Source organism: Odocoileus virginianus, chromosome 2 (genome assembly GCF_023699985.2).
Source record: "Odocoileus virginianus isolate 20LAN1187 ecotype Illinois chromosome 2, Ovbor_1.2, whole genome shotgun sequence".
Classification (NCBI taxonomy): Eukaryota; Metazoa; Chordata; class Mammalia; order Artiodactyla; family Cervidae; genus Odocoileus; species Odocoileus virginianus.
Genome location: NC_069675.1, coordinates 12,165,818 through 12,177,107, shown reverse-complemented (window position 1 = coordinate 12,177,107; position 11,290 = coordinate 12,165,818).

The window sequence follows — 11,290 nt, the reverse complement described above, 5'->3', positions numbered from 1 at the left end:
CCTCCATCCACGGAATTCTCCAGGCAAGAATACTGGAGTGGGTTGCCGTGCCCTCCTCCAGGAGATCTTCCCAACCCAAGGATCAAACCTGAGTCTTTTATGTCTCGTGCACTGGCAAGCAAGTTCTTTATGACTAGTGCCACCTAACACCTCTGTATTCAGAGACATTGATGTGAAACTCAATCCTGCTTTAATGTTTTAAACACACACACACAGAATCACAGAAAGCCCTTGGCACGTGGTAGACTTAATTTTGAAAGAGGAAGATTTTACATCATAATAACTCAAATAATTTCACATGCAGCAGCAGCAGCTTCATCTTAAAGCTTCTCTACCCTTAAAATGTCATTTCCCACTCCCAGCCCACTTGCTGTCTTTTTTTTTTTTCCACTCACTGTCTTGCTAGCTCCTTCCTCTTCCTCTGGAATAATGTTAGTTTCCAACTGTCCCTTTCCCCTATTCCACCCCATCTCGACCTTGGACTGCCAAGATGCACTTATCCTCACATTGATACGCAAATTTAGTGTAAGACCTATCAAAATCTTACAAGAATTTTTGTAGTTATATAGAAAAAATTATTCTACATTTTGTATGGAAAGGCAAAAGAATTGGAATAGCTAAAACAATGTAGAAAAAGAAGAAGAATGTAGAAGAAATAATTCTGCCCAAGTTTAAGTCTTATATAGCTACAAAGACTCTTTGCAACCCCCTGTACTGAAACTTGCTAGGCTCCTCTGTCCGTGGGATTTCCCAGGCAAGAATACTGGAGTGGGAAATACATTTCCTTCTCCAGGGGATCTTCCTGACCCAGGATTAGAACCCAGGTCTTCTGCTTGGTAGGCAGATTCTTTTACCTCTGAGCCACCTAGATAACCCCAGTAGACCAAAACAACTCTGAAATGTAAATTTTCAGTGAAGCTACAGCTCACAAAAGCAAGCCAAGACCTTTGTGCTAAACAGAGCGACTAAGTACTGAAACTGAAAATTTGTGTAAAACCCAGAGTCTCCTAACATGAAAGCCAAAACATACAAGATAGAATAAAAAACCACCCAGCATACCAAGAGTCAGGGAAATTACAATTTGAATGGGGAAAGACAATCAACTGACGTCCAAATAAGATGTTATCTGGCAAGAATTTTGAAGCATTAGTTGCTTCAACAAGCAATTATAAATTATCTTGAAACAAATGAAAAAATTTTTTAAATTCAGCAAATAGACACTATAAAAAAGAAGCAAATAGAAATCATAGAACTGAAAAATAATAATAATTTTTTTTAATCTCACTGTATAGGCTAAATAGTAGAATGGAGTTGAGAAAGAAAAGAATCAGTGAGCCTGAAGATGTAATAATAGAATTTATCCAGTCTGAACAACATATAGGAAAAGTACTAAAAAAATAATAAATAAACAGAGCTTCTCCTATGTGAAGATGACAAAAAAAGACCCAATATTCATATAATTGCTATCCAAGAAGCAAAAGAAGAGGGGAAGTGCTGAAAAGTCCTCAGAGAAATAATGGCTGAAATCCTAAATTTGGCAAAAGGCATAAGTCCACAGAAATCCACGCCAAGATACAAAATTAAATTTATGAAAACTAAAGAAAGGGGGAGGCTCTTGAAGTTGTCAAATATAATGGCACATTAACTGTAAAGGAACACCAATTTGAAAAACAAATTTCTCACCTTAAATCACTGAGACCAGAAGAAGGTGGCATAATCTTTTTCAAACGCAAAGACATCTGTCAGTTGTGGATCCTACACTGGGCAAAACTGTCTTTCGGGAATGAAGGAGATATACACCTTCTCATATGATTTGAAAGAGAAGGTAAGGCTAGCCTTCAAGAATGGGAAAAGGAAGTTCTCCAAATGGAAAGGAAAGGATATAAGAAAGAATCTTGGAACATCAGGAAGGAAAATAAAACAATTAAACAAAATTAATATGGGAATATACAATAAACTATTCTCTCCTTGTAAGCTTACTAAACTATATTTTATTACTGAAACAAAAGGTATAACACCATCTGAAACTCAAGCTAATAATATTTAAAAGTGAACTAGGTGAAAGGACTTACATAGATTTAAGGTCTCTATGCTTCACTCAAAGTGCTGAAATGTTGATAACAGCAGACCTTGTAGGTGACATATATATTAAAATACCCAGAGCAACCACCAAGAAATGCAAACCACAAAGAAATACAGTCAAAAACGCTATAGATAAATTGAGATGAGCGACCTCTTCTGAGGTCTCTTTTATATGGATCTCTCCCTGATAGCTCAGTTGGTAAAGAATCTGCCAGCGATGAGGGAGACCCTGGTTCGACTTCTGGGTCGGGAAGATCCAGGAGAAGGAATAGGTTACCCACTCCAGTATTCTTGGGCTTCTCTTGTGGCTCAGCTGGTAAAGAATCCGCCTGCGATGAGGGAGACCTGGGTTCGATCCCCTGGAGGAGGGAAAGGCTATCCACTCCAGGATTCTGGCCTGGAAAATTCCACAGACTGTAGAGTCCGTGGGGTCACAAAGAGTCAGATACGACTGAATGACTTTCACCTTCTCATCTCTTCTACTAACCCCCAGAAGAATTGACATTGCAGGTCAATGGGCTTATTTTCAGCTTCCCAGGTGGCATTAGTGGTAAAGAAACCACCTGCCAATGCAGGAGGCATAAGAGATGTGGGTTCAATCCCTGGGTTGGAAAGATCCCCTGTAGGAGAGCACAGCAACCTACTGCAGTAATCTTGCCTGGAGAATCTCTTGGACAGAGGATCCTGGTGGGTTATAGTCCATAGGGTTGCACAGACTCAGACACAACTGAAGCGACTTAGCATGCACACACACACAGGGCTTACTTTCAGAGAAGCCAGAGTATGTTGGGAAATAGAGAGTCCTCTTTTAAGGAGCATACACAAAATCTTACAAGCTCTAGGACCCAGGTTGGAAGGGGTAATTTGAAAGGTGCCTTGGTCAGACCCACGTGCTGATCTTAGAGAGCCTTTCAGAGAGGCAAGAGGCAATGGGAGCTCACCCTGGGGACACAGATACTGGCAACAACCATTTTGCGGAGCTCGTTCTACCACATGGACACTGGTGCTAGCAAGCACCATTTTGGAATCCTTTCTCTGGCTTATTAACACCAGAACCTGACTTCGCCCAGCAGCCTTTTGGCACCAGTACTGAGACACCCCAGGCCGAGCAATTAGCCAGGCAGAGACACAACTCCACCCATCAGCAGGCTGGCTGCCTTAGCACCTTCTGAGCCCCCAGCTGCCCCAGGATCACCTCCCACAAGTGCGCTGGCTAGCCCTGGGAGCTTGCCTTGTCCACTGCAGGGCCCAGAACCCAGCTCCAAACACTAGTGCCTCAGCACAGGTCCCTAGGCCTCTAAGGCCCTACAGCCAGATACCCTGGGATCAGTCTCCCTCTAACAGTAGGTAGGCACCACCCCCAGAACCCCCAGGGACCTGCAACCACAGGTTCAGGGGCCCAGTTTCATCCACCAATGGGCCAGCAGTAGCTGCAGGATCCAGCCTCACCCACCAGTAAGCAGGCACCAGCATGGGGAATCCCCCAGGCCCCAGTCCCAGGACCAAAGCAAGCTCTGCAGTTGGTCATATCAGGACGCAGCCCACCCATCAGCAGGCCAGCTCCAACCCTGAGAACACCTGGGCCACAGCACTGGCCACCAGGTCAACCATGGTCCTGCAGCCAGAGACTCAAGAACCAGGCGCTGCCCACCAGTGAGCCAGAACTAGCCCTGGGGACACTGGGCTCCAACCCTACCCACTAGCAAGCTCTGAGACACCTTGTACCACTCAGCCAACCACCTCAGGATCCAGCCCCAATCACCAACAGGGCAAGGCCAGCTTTGGGGCACCCTGGATCCCACAGCTAGCTGGGTCAGGAACCAGCCCAACCCACCAGCCAGCCAAGACTAAATCCAGGATCCCCAACCTTGCAGCCATGGGGAGAACCAGGCTCAACCCATCAGCTTACTGTCACTAGCCCCAGAACCTGCTGGGGCTCTGAAGTCAGCTGCCTGGTGACACAGCCCTACGAACCAGAAGCCAGCAGCCTCCACTCGGGGCAGGGCCTGGCACCAACCCGGCCAGGGCCGGCCACATCTACCAGCTGCCCATGGCAGTCAGCCCACCGCAGCAGAAGGGCCCACAACAGAAGCCCACGTAAGGGTCACCCCGATGACCAGATAGGAGTGTGCTGTTGGGACACATAGGGTGTCCCCGATAAAAAGCCACAACTCCAAGGCTGCAAAACATAACCAACCTAACAATACATAGAAATAAAAGCATCAAATGAGGCAAAATGCGGCAACAGAGGAATATGTTCCAAACAAAGGAACAAGATAAAACCCCAGAAGAACTGGGGTTCTCCTACACTCTTGGTGGGAATGTAAATTGGTGTACCCACTATAAAGAACAATATGAAGCTTTCTTTAAAAACTAAAAATAGTTACCATATGATCCAGCAATCCCACTCTTGGGCACACATCTGGAGTAAATTCTAATTTGAAAACATGCACCCCAATGTTAACACCAGCACTATTTACAACAACAAAGACATAGAAGCAAACTAATGACCACTGACAAATGAATGGATAAAGAAAATATGGTGTGTGTATATACACACACACACACACACACACACATACACATATACATACAGGGAGTTGCTGGTAGCTCAGCTGATAAAGAATCCGCCTGCAATGCGGGAGACCCTGGTTCAATTCCTGGGTTAGGAAGATCCTCTGGAGTAGGGATAGGCTGCCCACTCCAGTATTCATGGGCTTCCCTGGAAGCTCACATAGTAAAGAATACAGGCGCAATGTGGGAGACTGGGGTTAAATCTCTGGGTTGGGAAGATCCCCTGGAGGAGGGCATGGCAACCCACTCCAGTATTCTTGCCTGGAGAATCCCCATGGACAGAGGAGCCTGGTGGGCTACAGTCCAGGGGGTCGCAAAGAGTCAGACATGCCTGAGCAGCTGAGCATAGCACATACATACATACAGTGGAAGACGACTTTGCCATAAAAATAGAATAATGCCATTTGCACTAACATGAATGGACCCAGAGATTACCATATGAAGTGAAATCAGTCAGACAGAGAAAGACAAATATCATATGATGTGACTTATATAGTGAATCTAAGATTTGATATAAATGAACTTATTCACAAAACAGAAACAGACTCACAGACATAGAAAATAAACTTATGGTTACCAAAGGGGAAAGATGGGGAGAGGGATAAACTAGGAGTTTGGGATTAGCAGACACAAACTGCTGTATATAAAATACGTGATCCTACTGTATAGCACAGGGAAATATATTCAATATCTTCTAATAAACTATAATAGAAAAAATATTAAAAAGAATATATATAGATATATGTCTGAATCAGTTTACCAGTTTTCTTTACACCAGAAATTAACACATTATAAATTAACTATACTTTAATAAAAAAGAAAAAAACACGAGAAGGAAAACTAAGTTAAGTGGAGATAAGCTCTGTGAAAGAATGAGTTCAAGGTACTGATCATAAAGATATTTAAAGAACTTATATTTAAACATATATTGAGATACTTAAAGATATATCGAGAGGAGATTGAATGAGCAGTGAGAATTTACAAATTTTAAGAAAGAGTTACAAAATATAAAGAAGAAACAAACAAAGATGAAGTATACAATTACGGAAGTGAAGAATACACTAGAAGAAGTCAATTGCAGGTTAGATGATACAGAGGAACAAATCAGCAAGCTGGAAGACAGAATATTGGAAATTTCTGACAGAACAGGAAAAAATATAATAAAAAGAAATGAGAACAATTTAAAAGACTTCTAGGACAACATCAAGCCTACTAACATTAATATTATAGGGAGAGAAGGATAAGAGAGAAAGAAAGAACAGAGAACATTTTGAGGAAATAATAGTTGAAAACATCCCTAAACTGGGAAAGGAAATAGACATCCATGTCCAAGAAGTATAGAGATTACCAAACAGGATCAACCCAAAGAAGACTACACCAAGACACACGGTAACTAACAGCAAAAATTAAAGATAAACTATTTTTGTTGTTCAGTCGCTCAGTCATGTCCGACTTTGCAGCCCCATGGACTGCAGCACACCAGGCTTCCCTGCCCTTCACCATCTCCCAGAGTTTGCTCAAACTCATGTCCGTTGAGTCTGTGATACCACCCAACCATCTCATCCTCTCTCGTCCCCTTTTCCTCCTGCCTTCAATCTTTCAGCATCAGGGTTTTTTTCAGTGAGTTGGCTCTTTGCATTAGGGACCAAAGGATTAGAGCTTCAGCTTCAGCATCAGTCCTTCCAATGAATATTCAGTGTTGGTTTCCTTTTCGACTGACTGATTTGATCTTGCAGCCCAGTGAAAGTGAAAGCCACTCTGTTGCATCAAGCTCTTTGCAACCCCATGATACAGTGATACAGTCCATGGAATTCTTTAGGCCAGAATACTGGAGTGGGTAATCATTCCCTTCTCCAGGGAATCTTCCCAACCCAGGGATCAAACCCAGGTCCCACACATTGCAGGTGGATTCTTTATCAGCTGACCACCAGGGAAGCCTGAAATGTTAGTCATTCAGTCGTGTCCTACTCTTGGGACCCTCTGGACTGTAGCCCACCAGGTTCCTCTGTCCATAGAAATCTCCAGTCAAGAATACTGGAGTGGAGTGCCAGGCCCTTCTCCAGGGCATCTTCCCAACCCAGGGATTGAACTCCAGTCTCCCACATTGCAGGCAGGTTCTTTAGCACATGAGATACTGGGAAAGCTCCATGTGGTCCAAGGGACTCTCAAGAGTCTTTTCCAACACCACAACTTGAAAGCATCAATTTTTCACCACTCACCCTTCTTTATGGTCCAAATTTCATATCCCTACAATACTACTGGAAAAACCATAGCTTTGACTATATGGACCTTTGCTGGCAAAGTAATAGCTCTGCTTTTTAATACACTGTCTAGGTTTGTCATAACTTTTCTTCCAATGAGCAAGTGTCTTTTAATTTCATAGCTGCATTCACCATCTGCAGCGATTTTGGAGCCCAAGAAAATAAAGTCTGTCACTGTTTCCATTGTTTCCCCATCTATTTGCCATGAAGTGATGGGACCAGATCCCATGATCTTCATATTCTGAATCTTGAGTTTTAAGCCAGCTTTTTCACTCTCCTCTTTCACCCTCATCAACAGACTCTTTAGTTCCTCTTTGTTTTCTGCCATTACAGTGATGTCATCTGCATTTCTGAGGTTATTGATATTTCTCCCAGAAATCTTGATTCTAGCTTGCGCTTCATTCATCCTGGCATTTTGCATGATGTATCCTGTATATAAGTTAAATAAGCAGGGTGACAATATACAGCTTTGATATACTCCTTTCCCAATTTTGAACCAGTCCATTGTTCCATGTCTGGTTCTAACTGTTGTTTCTTGACCAGCATACAGGTTTCTCAGGAAGCAGGTAAGGTGGTCTGGTATTCCCATCTCTTGAAGAATTTTACAGTTTGTTGTGATCCACACAGTCAAAGGCTTTAGCATAGTCAGTGAAGCAGAAGTAGATGTTTTTCTAGACTTCTCTTAAATTTTTCTATGATCCATTGGATGTTGGCAATTTGATCTCTGGTGCCTCTGCCCTTTCTAAATCCAGCTTGTATATCTGGAAGTTCTCAGTTTATGTACTGTTGAAGCCTAACTTGAAGGATTTTTAGCATTACCTTGATAGCATGTAAAATTAGTGTAATTGTGTGGTTGTTTGAACATATTTTTGCATTGCCCTTCTTTGGGATTGGAATGAAAACTGACCTTTTCCAGTCCTGTGACCACTGCTGAGTTTTCCAAATTTGCTTGTGTATTAAGTGTAGCACTTTAACAGCATCATCTTTTAGGATTTGAAATACCTCAGCTGGAATTCCATTACTTCCACTAGCTTTGATTGTAGTGATGTTTCCTAAGGCCCACTTGACTTCACTCTCCAGGATGTCTGGCTCTAGGTGACTGATCACACCATCATGGTTATCAGAATCATTAAGACCTTTTTTTGTACAGCTCTTCTGTGTATTCTTGCCACCTCTTCTTAATATCTTCTGCTTCTGTTAGATCCATACAATTTTTGTCCTATATTGTGCCCATCTTTGCATGAAATGCTTTCTTGGTATCTCTAATTTTCTTGAAGAGATCTCTAGTCCTTCCTATTCTATTGTTTTCCTCTATTTCTGTGTGTTGTTCACTTAAGAAGGCTTTCTTATCTCTCCTTGTTTTTCTTTGGAACTCTTCATTCATTTGGATCTATTTTTGCCTTTTGCTTTTTTGTTCTTTTGCCTTTTGCTTCTCTTCTTTTCTCAGATACTTGTAAAACAATCATTTTGCCTTGTTGTATTTCTTTTTCTTTGGCATGATTTTGTTCACCATGTCCTGTACAATGTAATGAACCTCTGTCCATAATTCTTCAGACACTCTATCAGACCTAATTCCTTGAATCTATTTGTCACTTCCATTATATAGTCATAAAGGATTTGATTTAGATATTACTGTATGGCCTAGTGGTTTTCCCTACTTTCTTCAACTTAAGTCTGAATTTTGCAATAAGGAGCTCATGATCTGAGCCACAGTCAGTTCCTGGTCTTGTTTTTGCTGACTATATAGAGCTTCTCCATCTTTGGCTGCAAAGAATATAATCAATCTAATTTCGGTATTGACCATCTGGTGACATCTACACGTAGAGTCATTTCTTGTGTTGTTGGAAGAAGTTGTTTGCTATGACCAGTGAGTTCTCTTGGCAAAACTTTGTTAGCCTTTACCCTGCTTCATTTTATACTCTAAGGCCAAATTTGCCTGTTACTCCAGGTATCTCTTGACTTCCTACTTTTGCATTCCACTCCCCTATGATGAAAATGACATCTTTTTGGGGTGTTAGTTATAGAAAGTCTTGTAGGTCTTCACAGTACTGTTCAACTTCTTTGCCATTAGTACTTGAGGCATAGACTTGGATTATTGTGATGTTGAATGGTTTGCTTTGGAAATGAACAAAGATCATTCTGCCGTTTTTGAGATTGCACACAAGTACTGCATTTCGGACTCTTCTGTTGACTATGAGGGCTACTCCATCCCTTCTAAGGGATTCTTGTCCACAGTAGTAGTAGATATAATGATCATATGAACCGAATTTGCCCATCCCATCCATTTGAGTTCCTAAGATGTTGATGTTCACTCTTGCTATCTCCTGTTTGACCACATCCAATTTACCTTGATTCATGGACCTAACATTCCAGGTTCCTATGCAGTATTGTTCTTTACAGCATCAGATTTTACTTTCACCACCAGACACATCCACAGCTGGTGTCAGTTCCACTTCGGCTCTGCCTCTTCAGTATTTCTGGAGCTATTTCTTTACTCTTTCCCAGTAGCATATTGGACACCTACCAACCTCGGGGGTTCATCTTCCAGAGTCATATCTTTTTGCCTTTTCATACTGTTCATGGGGCTCTCAAGGCAAGAATACTGCAGTGGTTAGCCATTCCCTTCTCCAGAGGACCATGTTTTGTCAGAACTCTCCACCATGACCCGTCTGTCTGGGGTTGCCCTAAATCACATGGCACATAGTTTCATTGAGTTTTAAACCCCTAGCTAAAACTCAGTACTCAATGGTGAAAACTGAAACTATTTCCTCTAAGATCAGAAACAAGACAAAGATACACACTCTGGCCACTTTTATTCAATATATTATTGGATGTCCTAGCCACAGCAGTCAGATAATAGAATAAATAAAAGGAAATCAGATTGGAAAGAAAGACATAAAACTGCCACTGGTTGCAGGTAATATAACATGATACTATGGGTAAAAAATCCTCAATTCAGTTCAGTTCACTTGCTCAGTGGTGTCCAACTCTTTGTGACCCCATGGACTGCAGCACACCAGGATTCCCTGTCCATCACCAACTCCCGGAGCTTGCTCAAACTCATGTACATCGAGTTGGTGATGTCATCCAACCATCTCATCCTCTGTCATCCCCTTCCCCTCCTGCCTTCAGTGTTTCCCAGCATCAGGGTCTTTTCCAATAAGTCAGCTCTTCACATCAGGTAGCCAAAGTATTGGAGTCAGCTTCAGCATCAGTCCCTCCAATGAATATTCAGGACTAATTTCCTTTAGGATTGACTGGTTGGATCTCCTTGCAGTCCAAGGGACTCTCATGAGTCTTCTCCAACACTACCATTCAAAAGCATCAATTCTTAGATACTCAGCTTTCATTATGGTCCAACTCTCACATCCATACATGACTGCTGGAAAATCCATAACTTTGACTAGAGGGAAATTTGTAGCAAAGTAATGTCTCTACTTTTTAATATGCTGTCTAGGTGGTCATAGCTTTTCTTCCAAGGAGCAAGCATCTTTTAATTTCATGGCTGCAGTCACCATCCACAGTGATTTTGGAGCCCAAGAAAATAGTCTGTCACTGTTTCCATTGTTTCCCCATCTATTTGCCATGAAGTGATGGGACTGGATGCCATGATCTTAGTTTTTTAATGTTGAGTTTTAAGCCAGCTTTTTCACTCTCCTCTTTCACTTTCATCAAAAGGCTCTTTAGTTCTTCTTCGCTTTCTTCCATAAGGGTGGTGTCAACTGCATATCTGAGGTTGATATTTCTCCTGGCAATCTTGATTCCAGATTGTGCTTCATCCAGCCTGGCATTTCACATGATGTACTCTGCATATAAGTTAAATAAGCAGGGTGACAATCTTCTTCAAACCTTTCCCCAAAATTGAAGTGATGGAAACATTTCTAAACTCATACTATGAGACCAGCATTACCCTGATACCACAGTCAGACAAAGACACTACAAGAAAAGAAAACTATAGATCAATATACCTGATGAATATGGAAGTAAAAATCCTAACAAAATACTAGGAAACAAAATTCAATATCATAATAAATTCCATATGATCAAGTGGGATTTATTCATTGAATGCAAGGATAGCTCGATGTATACAGTTCAATCAATGTAGTACATCACATTAATGGAATGATTGTGGGGAAATGACAATATCACCTTAACTGATGCTAAAAAAGCATTTAACAAAATTTTACATCTTTTCATTGTAAAAACACTCAATAAACTAAGAATAGAAGGAAATAACCTCAACATAACATTTGTAACAGCCAAAAACGGGAAACAACCCAAATATCCTTCAACAAGTGAATGGTTAAACAAACTGTTATACATCCATACCATGGAATGCTACTCAGCAACAAAAAGAAATAAATTAATGATAT